Below are 13366 nucleotides of genomic sequence, written 5' to 3'. Positions count from 1 at the left end.
ATACAACTTGGGGCACATGGGTGGCTCAGTTGGTTGAGTGTCCCACTCTTGATTTTGGCTCAGATCATGATCTTGAGGTCATGAGATCGAGCCCAATATCGGGCTCCATGCTCAGTGGGAAGTCTGCTTGGGATTCTCTCTCTCCTTGTCCCTCTGCTTCTGCCCCTGCTCACTCTATAAATATATATATATTAAATTGGCTATAGATACCACTCAACAACAAAATCCAATTTTAAAACGGGCAAGAAATTTGAGTAGACATTTCTCCAAAGAAAATACACAAATAGGGGTACCTGGGTAGCTCAGTTGGTTAAGCGTCTGCCTTCGGCTCAAGCCACGATCCCAGGGTCCTGGGATGGAGCCTTGCATCAGGCTCCCTGCTCATCAGGAGCCTGCTTCTCCCTCTCCATCTGCTGCTCCCCCTTCTCATGCTCTCTCTCTCCCTTTCTCAAATAAATAAAATCTTAAAAAAAAAGAAAATATACAAATGAACAGTAAACCCATGAAAAAGTTCTCAACATCACTCATCATCAGAGAAATGTAAATCGAAACTACAGTGAGATATCACTTCATACCCATTAGGATCACTATTACCAAAAAAACCCCAAATAATTAACCAACTAACCAAACAAACAAACTAAACAGAAAATAACAAGTATCAGTGAGGATGTGGGGACATTGCAACACTCACACACCGTGGGTGGGAATGCAAAATGGCGCAGCCACTGCGGAATGACAGTTTGTAGGAAATCTTAAAAATAAAATTACCATATGATCCGGCAATTCCACTTCCAGATATCTGCCCGAAAGAACTGAAGGCAGGGTCTGGAAGAACTGTTTGTATATCCGTGTTTACAGCAGCATCATTCCCAATAGCCAAAATGTGTAAGCAACCCAAGTGTCATCGTCTGATGACCGGATAAACAAAATGTAGTCTCTACAAACAGTGGAAGCTTATTCAGTTTTAAGAAGAAAGATCATTTGGACACAGGCTACAACATGGATGAACCGGGAGAACACAAGGATACGTGAAATCAGCCAGTCACAGAGGACAAAGATTGTATGGTTCTGCTTATGTGAGGTCCTCGAGTTGTCAAATTCATAGAGACAGGAAGAAGAAGGGGCAGAGGGAGGGAAGGGGGAGTGAGTGTTTACTAGGCAGAGTTTCAGATGGGGGAGATGAAAAGTTCCGGGGATGACTGGTTGCAATGGAGGCAACATCTTGGGGTGTGAACAGACTTGTCTCAGGCCCTCAGGCTGCCATTCCAGAATACCAGCCTGGGTGACGCAAACCTCAGCCCCTTACTTTCTCAGCTCTGAAGGATGGAAATCCAAGAGCAGGTGTCAGAGCGGACAGGGTCTGGTGAAAGTTGTCTTCTAACACTGTGCGTTCCCATGGCCTTTCTTTGGTGGGTGCTCACAGAGAAAGAGAGATCCTCTCTTCTCTTCTCAGAAGGGCACTAATCTCATCATGAGATCCCCACCCTCCTGACCTCATCTAAACCTAAGCACCTCCCAAGAGCCCCACCTCCAAATACCATCCCAACGGAGGTTGGGTCTTCAACATCTGGATTCGGGGAGGACACAAACATTCAGCCCATACTAGTACTTAAGTCCACTGAACTGTACGCTTAAAAATGGCTAAAGTGGTAAATTGTATATTATGTGTGTTTTACCACAATATTTTTTAAATATACAAATTTAAAACAAAAGTCACCTAAGAAGCAAGTTAAAGTTCTTGGGCTCCCCGACTGGAGACCTGATTGCTGGGTCTGGGATGAGAGCTGGGAGGGGTGATCTTTTATGAGCTACAAACAAGTCCGAGGCACACAGTTTGAGAAACACCACTTTAGGCAAGAGGGAGCCATCAAAGGTTTTGGAGCAGGGTTGTGCCGGAGGCAAGTGGAAGGCTGTGTGGCGGTGTCCATAGGGCTAAGAGGAGGAAGGGGGAGGAAGAGAGAGAAGCAAGGCATGGAGGGGACAGGATGTACGATCCCCAGAGAAGTGCTGAACAGACCCCCACTAACCCCAAGGCCATTTCCAACCCAGCCAGCAGCACCCTCTCAAAGGAAGGCGAACGTCTGCTCATTTTAGCTTGCTCTTCCAGAACCAGCCTGACCGAGGTGCTTGCAACAGGACCATCTGCAGACACAGAAAGAACAGCTTCTTCTGCTGGAGAAAACCAGCCGGCATCTCTGGGGCCTGGCCAGGGATGGAATCCAAGCTTCGGAGCAACCAGCAGGGACAAAGGCATCCGTGCAGTCCCGGCCAACACCCGCTGGAAGGGAAACCAGAAACTCTCGCTGGGAGCCACAAGGCTCCGCTCCGACCCTCTGGCCACGGATGACCGCTTATCATTCAAGGGGACGATCCCAGCAGGGTGGAGGGAGCCTGGGCCCTCCCGAGGCCGGCCTCTCGGGAGCCACATCCCATTGCCCCTGGAGCAGCGACCCTGCGGCAGCTCCACGAGGAAGGCAGGCATGTGTCCCCACTCCGAAGCCGGGTCTCTGCCAGATCAGAGCAAGACGGGACCTTCTTGCAGGGCCTCTGCCTGTTCTCCCAAAGCTTTCCTAGGCTCAAAGCCAGACCCAGCATAATAAAGGGATGTGGGAGCCCCAGGCCCCAGGGACTGGCCCCCCTCCTCCCCCTCCAATGTGAGTCCAGCCAGATGGCAGCTGGATTCTACCAGAGAAGGTAAAAAGAGACGGGACAGACAGTGCGGGGGTCCCCCCACACAAAATGAAACCCCTTGGTGGTGCAGAAGGCAGATGGGGTTTTATGTCAGTTCTTCCGTTCTGCTGCCAACAGAGCGATCACCTGGAAGAATATTCTCAGAAAGTTGACCTCTGTGGCCTTTGGCCTTGCCCATTTCCCCAGCGTCCCAGCCTCCACAACGCCCATCCCAGAACAGCACATTGTCAAAGTCTCCATGATTTATCCACAGAGAATCTTGGGGTTCCTTTTGCCCTCCATTATACATGCTTTTAGTAAGAAGCTTGAACGCATGGTTATGGGCTGAATTGTGTTCCCCTCGCAGATTCCTGTGTCCTAATCCCCAGTATGTCAGAATGTGAGCTGATTTGGAAACAGGGTCAATGTAGGTGTCCTTGGTTAAGATGAGGTCATACTGGAGTGGGTAGCCCCTGATCCACTCCATAATCCATAAAAGACATTTATATATGTCTTTATAAAACAGAAAGTGTGACTGCAGAGATACGCACAGAGGGAAGACCCCGTGAAGGCACAGCCATCTATAATCCACTGAGAGAGGCCCGGAACAGATTCTCCCTATGGCCTCAGAAAGGACCCATGCTGCCGAGATGCCTTGATCTTGGACTTCCAGCCTCCAGCGCTGAGATGATACGTTTCTGTTGCTTAAGTCGCCCGGTCTATAGTAGTCTGTTACGCTAGCCCTGGCTTTACATCCGCAGGGTATAAAGTACAAAGGGAAAGCTGGCTCTCTCGGTCACCTCCTTTCCAACCCCCTGGAGCAGAATCCCCAGGGACGGTGTGCAGGGGCCACAATGCTCTAACCTCCACTCACCAGACTCCTACACCTGGGTGCACAGAGCAGAGGCATTCGTGTGATCTACGAGGCGGGACTGATACGGAGGCTGTAGCTGTCTGGGGCCCCCCACAACCTATAGCAATAGCTCGAGATGCTTCATGGGTGTGACAGGTGCATGTGGCTGTGGTGGCCTCGACATGACTTTTGAATCAGAGCCACAGCGGTGTGCCCTCCTACAAATGGGTCCGGCTCCTCTAGCCTTCCCAGAGCACAGCAGACTCCTAATCCCCTCTATGTGACACCTTTCCTGGAAGTGCCTTGAGGGGCTTCCGTTTCCCACACCCGATCCTGATTATTGGAAGTAACATGGTAAGTCTTACGTCAGACCTTTCTGCAGAGAATTTACATAACATATATTGGTTTCCTATTAAAACTAGAAAATTAACACCTGTTCATTGTGAAAATTGGGGTATCACTTAAGAGTATACAAAGGAGAAGAATTGCTGTTGACATTTTTGAGGTTTTCCCATCAGATCTTTTCTCCGCGAATACATGGGTTCCCCTCTAAGTTGAGTTCATGTCGTGCATATATGGTTTTGTAACTTGCTTCCTATTCTTATTAGTATATGAACAACGTCCCATGTTGTAGAAGTGTCTTCAGGAAGATGAGTTTTAGTGGATCCAGCATAGAGTGCCATGGTTTTTTCTTTTTTTCAGTTTTTCTTTTCATTCATTTCTTTTGTGAGATGGCTAATAAATATAAAAAAGGCCATTAGCATATGTACAGTTTAAATAGTAATTATAATATGAATACTTGGGTAAAGAAACAGAATCTTTCCTGCACCCCAGAAACCCTTTTCTTGACAGATTCAACAACCAGCCTGTCTTTATGATAATTATTTCCCTTTTATTCCTAGCAGTTTTACCATCTTTGGATTCATCTCTAGACAACATTGTTTAATTTGGCTGTTTTTTGAATTCTATAGGAATGGAAACATACAGTAATATCCTTCTGCTGACTTTTTTTCATTCTTTTGTTGGATTCACCCAGGGTTGCATGTAAGAATAGTTTATTAGCTTTTGTTGCTAGATAGTATTCCTTATATCCATATATACTTACTCTCTTCATCTACTTTTATTGTTTGGAAACCTTTGAGTTGTTTCCAATATTTGGCTATCATGAGCAATGAATATTATAGTGAGCATTCTTATATATGAATCTTAGTGCACATGCATTTCTTCTGAATACGTAGCTATGAGAAGAATTGCTCCTAAGACAATATGTGTGTCATCAACTTGATGAGATAATGCCAAACTTGTTTCCAACGTGTCTATCCCAATGTACATTCCTGTCAACAGTGGATGAGCCCTCATTCCTCTCTGTGTTCACCAACACTAGGGATCATTCATTAGACTTGAAAATGATTTACTCCTCTAATGATGTGTGAGAGTATCTCACTGTGGTTTTAATTTGCATGTTCCTGATTACTAACAATATTGAGTATCTTTTCATGTTTATTAGCCCTTTGAATTCCCTTCATTGTGCAATTCTTGTTGAGATCTTTTGCCCATTCACTATGGGTGGTCTGTCTTGTTCTTATTGGCTTATAGGGGGTGCCTTATGTATTCCAAATATAAGTATTTTGTCATTTATATGTGTTGCAAATATCTTCTCCTGGTCTATGGCTTATCTTTTTGTTCCTTTTATGATGCCTTTTGATATGAATGTATTAGTCTTTGCCTTTATGGTTAGTACATTTCTGGGTCTTGTTTAAGAAACCCTTCCTAACCCCAGGATCAAGAAGATATCATCCCATGTTACTTTCTAAAAGTTGTATGGTCTTGCTTTTCATATTCAGGTTTTTAATCCATTCCGCTTATGGCATAAGGTTGGGATCTCATTCTACTCAACTGTCCCAGCACCATTTGTTGAGAAGTCAGTCCTCTCCCGCAGATCCTCAGGCCACCCTGTAACATCTCATGTCCATGTGCACAGACCTGCTTCTGAGCTCTCTAGCCTGTCCCATCAAGCTATCTCTCTGTCTGCCCAGGCTTTATTTAAGCAGTCCCTATTACAGAAAAGTATGGCAGAATCATGTTCTGAAGACAAGTATTTCCTCCACACCACTATCTCCTGTTACCCCACGTTGTTCCCTCAATCAAACAGCAGGCCTATGAGACATCCATTTCCTGAAGGGATGGTTGTTGCAGTAGAACACAGATGATAAATAGCCAAGGTTCTTGACTTTTGATTTTCAAAAGGATGCAGATAAGTCAGAGCTAGTATCTCATGCCCAGGAGATGACATAAAGATCCCTTAGATGAGGAGGAGGAGAAGCAAGGGGCAGAGCAGAGCTTGAGGTGGGCTTCCTGTCTCTGGCTTATCTTTCTTGAGCCCTTAGTTTCTTGGGAATCTAAGAGCAGAGGGAACTGATGCCCCCATCCTGAGTCGGACTGGGGATATTAGCAAGACCCCGGATTTATCTTTGTGCCTGGCAGCGTTGGAACAGTGAAGCAGGAGAGGCCCAGGGGTGCCTGGGTGGTGCAGTTGGTTGAGCAGCAGTGTCCAGTTCTTGATTTCGGCTCAGGTCATGATCTGGAGGTTGTGAGATCGAGCCCCACATGGGGCTCTGCAGTGAGTGTGGAGTCTGCTTGAGACCCTCTTTCCCTCTCCCTCTGTGCCACCCCCTGCACTCTCTCTCTCTAAAATAAATAAATAAATCGAAGAAGAAGAAGAAAGAAGGAGTCGAGGAGGAGAAGAAGAAGAAGAAGAAGAAAGAAGAAAGAAGAGGAAGAGGGAGAAGGAGAAGGAGAAGAAGAAGAAGAAGAAGAAGAAGAAGGAGAAGGAGAAGGAGAAGGAGAAGGAGAAGGAGAAGAGGAAGAAGGAGAAGAAGGGGCCCAGCAGGTAACAAATGTTTCCTGAATATGGCAAGTGGCACTATCGGAACTGAGACAGGGTGTCCCATGAAGAGAGGCCTTGCAGTGGAGGACATGATAGTGGGGCCCACTCTGTAGAGCCAAAGTCCTCTACAAAGCCTCCAGTATCTTTGTCAGGTTTTGGTATTGGGGTTACGCTGGCCTTAAAAATGAAATTGGGACGTGTTCTCTCCTCTTCTACCTCCTAACAGTTTCTGTGAGGTTGGTTATCATTTCTTTATAAAATATTGATATAATTCACCAGTGAAGCCATCTGGCCTGGAGTTTTTCCTCTGGCCAGGTTTTTAATTACAAATTAAATTTCTTATTGTATGAAAGGCTATTCAGATTAGCTATTTCATCTCATATCAATATTGGTAAATTGTGTTTTTAAATGGGTCCATTTCATCTTTGTTATTGGATTTATTAGCATAAAGTTAATAGTCTCTTACTACTCTTTTCATAGCTGCAGGATCTGTAGTGATATCCTCTGTTTCATTTCTGATATTGGTAAATTGTGTTTTGTTCTCTTGTTTTCTTGATCAGTTTTGCAGTGGTTTGCTAATTTCTTTAATCTCAAAAAAAACCCCAAAACTTTTTGTAATTTTCAATATGCTGTTAAATCTATCCAGTGAATTCTTCATTCAGATATTGTATTTTTCAGAATACCTATGAAATTCTTTTTTCTATTTTCTATTTCTCAATTAAGATTCCCTATAGTCACTCCTTGAATATTTTATACTTGCTTTATTAAAGACTTATCTGATAATACGAATATCTGGCTCATCTCAGGTCTGTTTCTATGGCCTGAATTTTCTCTTGACCATAGGTCACATTTCTCTGTTTTTTCACACACGTCTACTAATCAAAAGTTACCAATCTGGTGTGGCAGCCAGACAACCAGCAGATCTTGACAAGAAGCCCTCAGGTAAGTATTAGAACTTACCAAGGTGTGGTGCAAAGGGGGGTCCAGAATGGGAATGGGGAGCCATGCCTAAAACTCTGCCCAAGGCCCTAAGAAAGATTTGACTAAGAGGGGAATTCTAGACCTCATAAATGAGATTGTACAAACTCTGGATCCTGTTATCTTCCTCTGAAGAGTGTAGATTTTTGTGAATACCTATTAAATTCCCTGCTTATCATCTTGATTTTGTGGAGGCTTGTTTTTCACACTTATTGGGAGAAGTCTGTTTTGATTTCACCACTGGTGTTAGGATAAATCTGAGACACAGTCTTTGCTCTGAATACGCAGCGCCTTTGGGGTTTCAGTAGAAACCCCCTGGTGTTTGTGAAGCTCCTCCAACTAAGTGGGATCCTAACTCCACACTCTGACTCCAGTGCAATGGGAAGCAGCTGAAATTTTCAATTAGCTTTTCCTGCCTTACAGCTATTGCTTTACACTGTACTCCTTGGAGTCTCCCCATTGCAAGCATAGTTCAGGAGGAACTGACTCTGGGAACAGAGTTGATATGCAGATTTGGAGCGTCCCTCCTCCACATCTCCCTGGGATTTCCTTCTTCCAGTGCCAGTTACTCTGTTAATTCTAAACTTCATCCTCTGACACCTCAAGCCAATAACAGTGGAACTTTCTGCGTCCCTATCCGCCCCCACCCCGTGCTCTGTGGCCAGGAGGTGCCCTTCAGGGAAGAGCAGGATAAATAACATGTGTAATTATAACAATATGTAGTTCCCATCATTCAAGGGTCAAATCTCCTCTGGTATCTGTCTGATTTTTGTCACTCTAGTGCCTTCAAATCTTTAAATTTTTTTTTCTGGCGGTGTGTGTGTGGGCGCGCATGTTAGCTATTTTGTCCGTAGTTTATCATCACTATCAGTGGGAGAGTGAGTCTGATACAAGGTACTCCACCATTACTGGAACTTTAATTCTTCTGAATACTGTGTATTTTGAAAAAAAAATATTTTTTACTGTATCTATGTTGAATTGTGTGTTTGGGGAGTCTTAAAAAAATTCAGCATTTAAAAAGGGAGAGGAAGAGTAAAAGATAAAGTATTTATGCATTCTGCCCTTTTCTATGGTTCTGAAAACACCCTCATTCAGTGGGTTCCCACATCCTGGTACTCTGTGAGTGCTCTAAATTGAGGACAATAAATTCCCTGACAAGTAGATACACTGCCTTCCCTCCCCTCCCACCCCCCCACCGTCCCCCCCCCAACCGAGACGTGGCTTTTGAAAAAAGGCTGATCTGGTGTGAATTTTGGATCTGCCATTTATTAGCTCTGTGACCTTGGGCATGTCACCTAAACTCTCTGAGCTTCCATTCCTCCCCTATAAACTGAAGTCAGAATACTGATCTCACAGGGATTGAGGGAACAGTAAATGAAGTAACATACAAAGTGCCTGGCACTTAGTAACTGTTCCATAAATGTTAGTTTCATGATTCAAGAGGGAAAGCATTCCACTTCTCTGAAGTAAGGTTCTTGTTCTTGCAGTTCTTACTGAAAGCTGTTCGATTGTTTTCACCTAAAAACTGAATGTCCCAGGCTGTCTGTATAGAAATATTTCATCTCGCTTGTTAATTCCCCTTGGCAAGAAAGCCAGCCAAGAGCCTAGAATAGAAGTCAAGGGAAACTGACGTTGGCTACACAGCAGGGCCGGCCAGGCCCCTGGTGAGTCACAAAGGTGAGCAAGGCTCCGTCTGGGCCAGCCTGGTGTGACAGCCAGACAACGGGCAGATGGAGACCAGAAGCTCCCAGGGAGGAGCCAGGGCCTACAAAGGTGAGTAAAGGGGGCCTCGGATAGGGGCGGCGGCAGGATGGAGCTCCACCTACCGGGCCCAGACAGGCCAGAGTGAGAGGGTCACACTACCACGGAACCTGCACATTTGCCCAGGAGAGACGGGGCCGGCCTCCCAAGCCCAGAATGGGCCCCCGCTTGCAGTTTTAAGAGGGATTTCCTGTCTCCTCTTGGGTAGGGAGGCGTGGTGATGGGGGCAGGGGTTGCTGAGCTCAGATGCGGCTGGAAAGATAGAGGAGGGGGAGAGGCGGGCCAAGCAGAGCCGCCGCGGGGCAGTCAGGCCTTGCTCGAAGTCTGGACTGAAACCGGGGTTGCGTCTAAGCAGAAGAGGACAAATACGGTTTGTCTTTTTAAAGAAGAGTCCGATGGCCGAGAAGCAGCTGGACCGGAGGAGCAGGAAATGGGCAGGACCTGCCCGATCCAGGCAGTTTTGTGGGGAGACGATGGGGTGGGAGGAGGGGCCACCCTGGTGACTTTAGATCCAGGAGGGATTGTGGGATTTGATGAGTCACCGGATACGGGTCTGCAAGAGTTTGGAGCAACTGCAATTTCGAGGTGGGGACACGGGGTGGGGGGGGACACGTTAACTGAAACACAGGGACAGGCGCTGAAAGAACCAGGTTCTGTGGATTCTCTCATCAGTCTCACGAGGTCGTCATAACTGCCCATTTTAGAGCAGAAAGCCGAGCCCTGGCACCACCGGGAACCTGCCCGAGGTCACTCGGTGGCTGGCAGACTCACACAGGGCCTGGCCCATCGTCTGTGGGCCTGAGCCCAACCAGTGCGAACCAGTTGCTGTGCTGGGAAGGCCAACTCCAGACAGACAAGGAAAGAAAAGAAGTCCTGACTCGAAGCATTTACCCTCTCCGGGGGTATAAATACTCCCACCTCGGCCGATTGCAGGCTGCTGGACTGGCGTGGGGTCACCGAATGCAGGGTTGGGGAGAGCTGCCCACTCCAGCCCACCGCTGACCCAAACCCACGTCTGCCTGGTTCTGGGGCCGCTTCTCTCCCCCCAGTGCCAAACCAAACACTTTCCAAACCCAGTTCTTTGTATTTTTATGCCCTGCCCTTCATCCCAAACTCTCCCGGGTTTGTATAACCACAGGCTGGGGCATCAGGTGGGTTACAAGGAACGGCATGATGGATTCACTGTCCCCCATCTGTCCCCACCCCCAGCCCCGGCTAGTTCGGGAGACCCAGGTCTGTGAAATCCCCCGGAGCTGTATTCCAGCGGCGAATCGATCTCCCACAGAGAGACATTTTGCTGAGAGAGCCCAGGACATCCTGTGGGGCACCCCTCGAATCTGGCTTCCATGTTGCCTGAGGAGCCCCACTTGGCGGCACCCCTACATCCGCAGGACGGAGAGCTGCTTGCCCTTCAGAACCCCGCCACGGCGACTCCTCGCCCCAGGTAGGAACTGTGTTGCTACCGTCCCAGTCCGCAGAGGGTTTCGGTTTGCACAGCATCTGTCTCCAAAGTTGGCAACTCTACATCCTCTCCGACAAGTCATTTTGAGACAATCTGCAGCATCGGAGTGCCAGTCTATGCTAGTCTGTATGTGTCACATGCTCTCCCCAATCTTGCAGTTTGTGGACATTTTCCTCCTAATTTGGGACTGACTGTGTGGAGGCAGAAAAAGCAAACACACGGAGCCAGAAATAGGGCAAGCAAAAGAACCTCACCCTAACCCCAACCGTGCGTGCACTTCAGTGGGTGGCGAGGGGACAGACTTTGGGGCGAAATAGATTCTGTGATAAACTCACCTCCCAAAGCAACACGGGGGCAGCCGTTTGCTACAGCCATGACTGGGGGGCAAAGGGGGGCAGCGTCAGGCCCTTAGCCAGGAGGTGAGGGTGGTGACATGGCCCTGCAGGGCATGAGCTAACTGGAGGGTCCCCAGTGGGGCAGGTAATGGAAGCCAAGCATCCTCCTAGCTCGGGGAAGACCTGGCAGCCAAGCCCCAGCTCCTGGGCAGGCACAGCGGCCGAGACTGTCCAGCAACCCGCCCGTGCCACCCTCCCCCCCCCCCAGGCCCGCGGGATACCGTCTTGGGGCTGGACAGGGCTTTCCCATCCCGCCAGGCCGGCGGGCCATAAAAGTCACATCCTCTTGAGGATGTGGCCCAGCCAGGGACTGCCCTGACAATCCGCATCAGAGAAACTGGGCCTGGCAAGTTTTTGCCAGAAGGCACATCCTTTTGGGAGAAGGAAAGGCCCATCCCCAGACCTAATTTTAAAGAAGGCCCGTGAATCATAACCTCAAGCGCTCCTTACCGATGACCGCATGGCGAGCCCCCCCAGCCCTCTGCCCGCTCCAGCCCGTGGACAAGCGCTAGCCCCGGCCTTCCCTGAGCCCAAGACCAGCTCTCAGAGATCTCCGGCTCACTGGGGCCCAACAGGGGTGTCCAGCTGTCCTTTGCTAACCAGGAGATGCCCCACATCTTCCTTCATCGTCTGCTCTCCAGGCCCCAGGCCTTAACCAGCCCACAGCCGAAACCACCTTCCAATCTAGTCACGCGCTTTGGCTTCCAAGACCTACAGATGCGAAGTGACAATAAGCTATACTTATGATATAATACCTAGGGAGTCCTCCAAACCTGCTGAGAACACAGGAGCGTGGTTGGTAGTTCCAGCTTCGAACACTGAAAGCGAGGAGGGATGCCCGGTGCCTCTGGTCACGTCCACACCTCGCCCCGCACCCCCACTGCCTTGTGAAGTCTGGAAAGAGCGGCGCTTATCTCGAGCCGGCCACGCCCCTTCCTGACCCCTGCCCTCCCGTCTCCTGGGACGGATGCCTGTGGCCCGGGAGCCGAGAAACGGACCTTGTGCCCAAACAGGCCGTCTGTCTGGAACTTGCCTCTCTTCACTCCCTGACTCACCCATAAACCCATCTGCCTTTTCTCTCACTTCGTAGTGACTCAGTGACTCAGCAGTCCCAGAGTTGGGTTTGTGGGGCTGCCGTTCTCATGGGATGGTGTAACCCAGATTCCGTGTGCAATATTCCCCTCGTATTTCTGGAAGGTCATTTGGCTGAGTTCAAGTTTATTTTTAAAAGGTTTTATTGGAATTGCTAGCAGGCACAAAACGTCAACGTTGACCCCGTCAAATACCAAATGGCTTCCTGTTAAGTCAGAAATAAGGCCAACACCAGGTCCCTCAGCCCTAGAGGTAGATGGCTCACTTCTGGAAATCTGATGGTCCAAGCACAAGACGGGCTGTGGGCTCGCTGCCGCGTTATTCGGGGTAGAATGTGGGGCGCTCGAGGCGGTGGACACTGGGAAAGTTCTCAACTCTACCAGAGAAGGCAGCCATTAACGATGATTTCAAAGGACCAAAAGAGGGGTTTTCAAGCGTGCGGTAAAGGAGCAGGGGAGCAAGTGGCTACACCGTATGTTCCCCACTGCATCAAACTCTAAATATGTCACCAAAACCCCAGAGGAATTCACTGAAGTGGGAACAGGGTGGTGGAGAAGGTCTTTCCTTCTTGACTCAACTGCCCAGTATGCATATTTTCATACTGTGATTAATGACAGTGTTATCCACAAGGGGAGACAGACTTAAAAAATGCAAAATGCTTCCTTCCCAACTCCTTGAATGTGCATTTTAGGAAATTTCTAGCTTTCCGAAGGCATTTTGAGCCTATGGCTGAGAGTTCCCCTGTTGTTTTGTAACAGGCAGTGAGCCTTTGCCTAAAGAAAGACCCAAACTTAATTCAGAATTAATAAATGTGAAGGTCACTTAGGGATTTGGCTAAAAGCGTTTTCCTTTCTCCAGTGGGAACGTGTAGGTCGCATCGAGCCAGGCATGCGGTGTTGAGTCGTGGCACATCAGCAAGAGGAAAGGGAAGGTGGCAGCCCAGAGGCTTCGCTGGCTTAATTGTGACAAACTGCTGGATGGAGAGAACCGTTTAGGTAGATTCCAGAGCTTGCCTGATATGCATTATTAAATGACTTGATCAGTTTCTTGTTATATTTTCTCATTAGAAATCAGTCAGGCATAACAACTCTTACTGTTTTAAAGAAAATGCAGCTAGAATGTTCTTTAAAGGACAAAATTTTGGTTTTGATTGTTGTAGTAAGACAGGAAAACCCTCATAACTGGAATAGAATAAATGGCAAATTAATGCATCGAAAAAGTATCTGACGGCAGGCACCTAAGTGGTTTAACTGCCCTGTTGACAAACC

General features: G+C 48.0%; 1 long non-coding RNA gene across 1 annotated transcript; it reads left to right on the top strand.

Annotated features, from left to right (window-relative positions):
- Nucleotides 1–9046: 9046 nt before the first annotated feature.
- Nucleotides 9047–13041, top strand: LOC118022988. The gene is made up of 3 exons (XR_004682617.1): nt 9047–9161; nt 10359–10593; nt 12957–13041. It is a non-coding gene; the product is annotated as an uncharacterized LOC118022988 (long non-coding RNA).
- The last annotated feature ends 325 nt before the right edge of the window (nt 13042–13366 follow it).

Source organism: Mirounga leonina, unplaced genomic scaffold, assembly GCF_011800145.1.
Source record: "Mirounga leonina isolate KUSES-001 unplaced genomic scaffold, KU_Mleo_1.0 Mir_178, whole genome shotgun sequence".
NCBI lineage: Eukaryota > Metazoa > Chordata > Mammalia > Carnivora > Phocidae > Mirounga > Mirounga leonina.
Note: the sequence above shows the minus strand (reverse complement) of the source record. Positions and strands in the feature narration are given on the sequence as shown.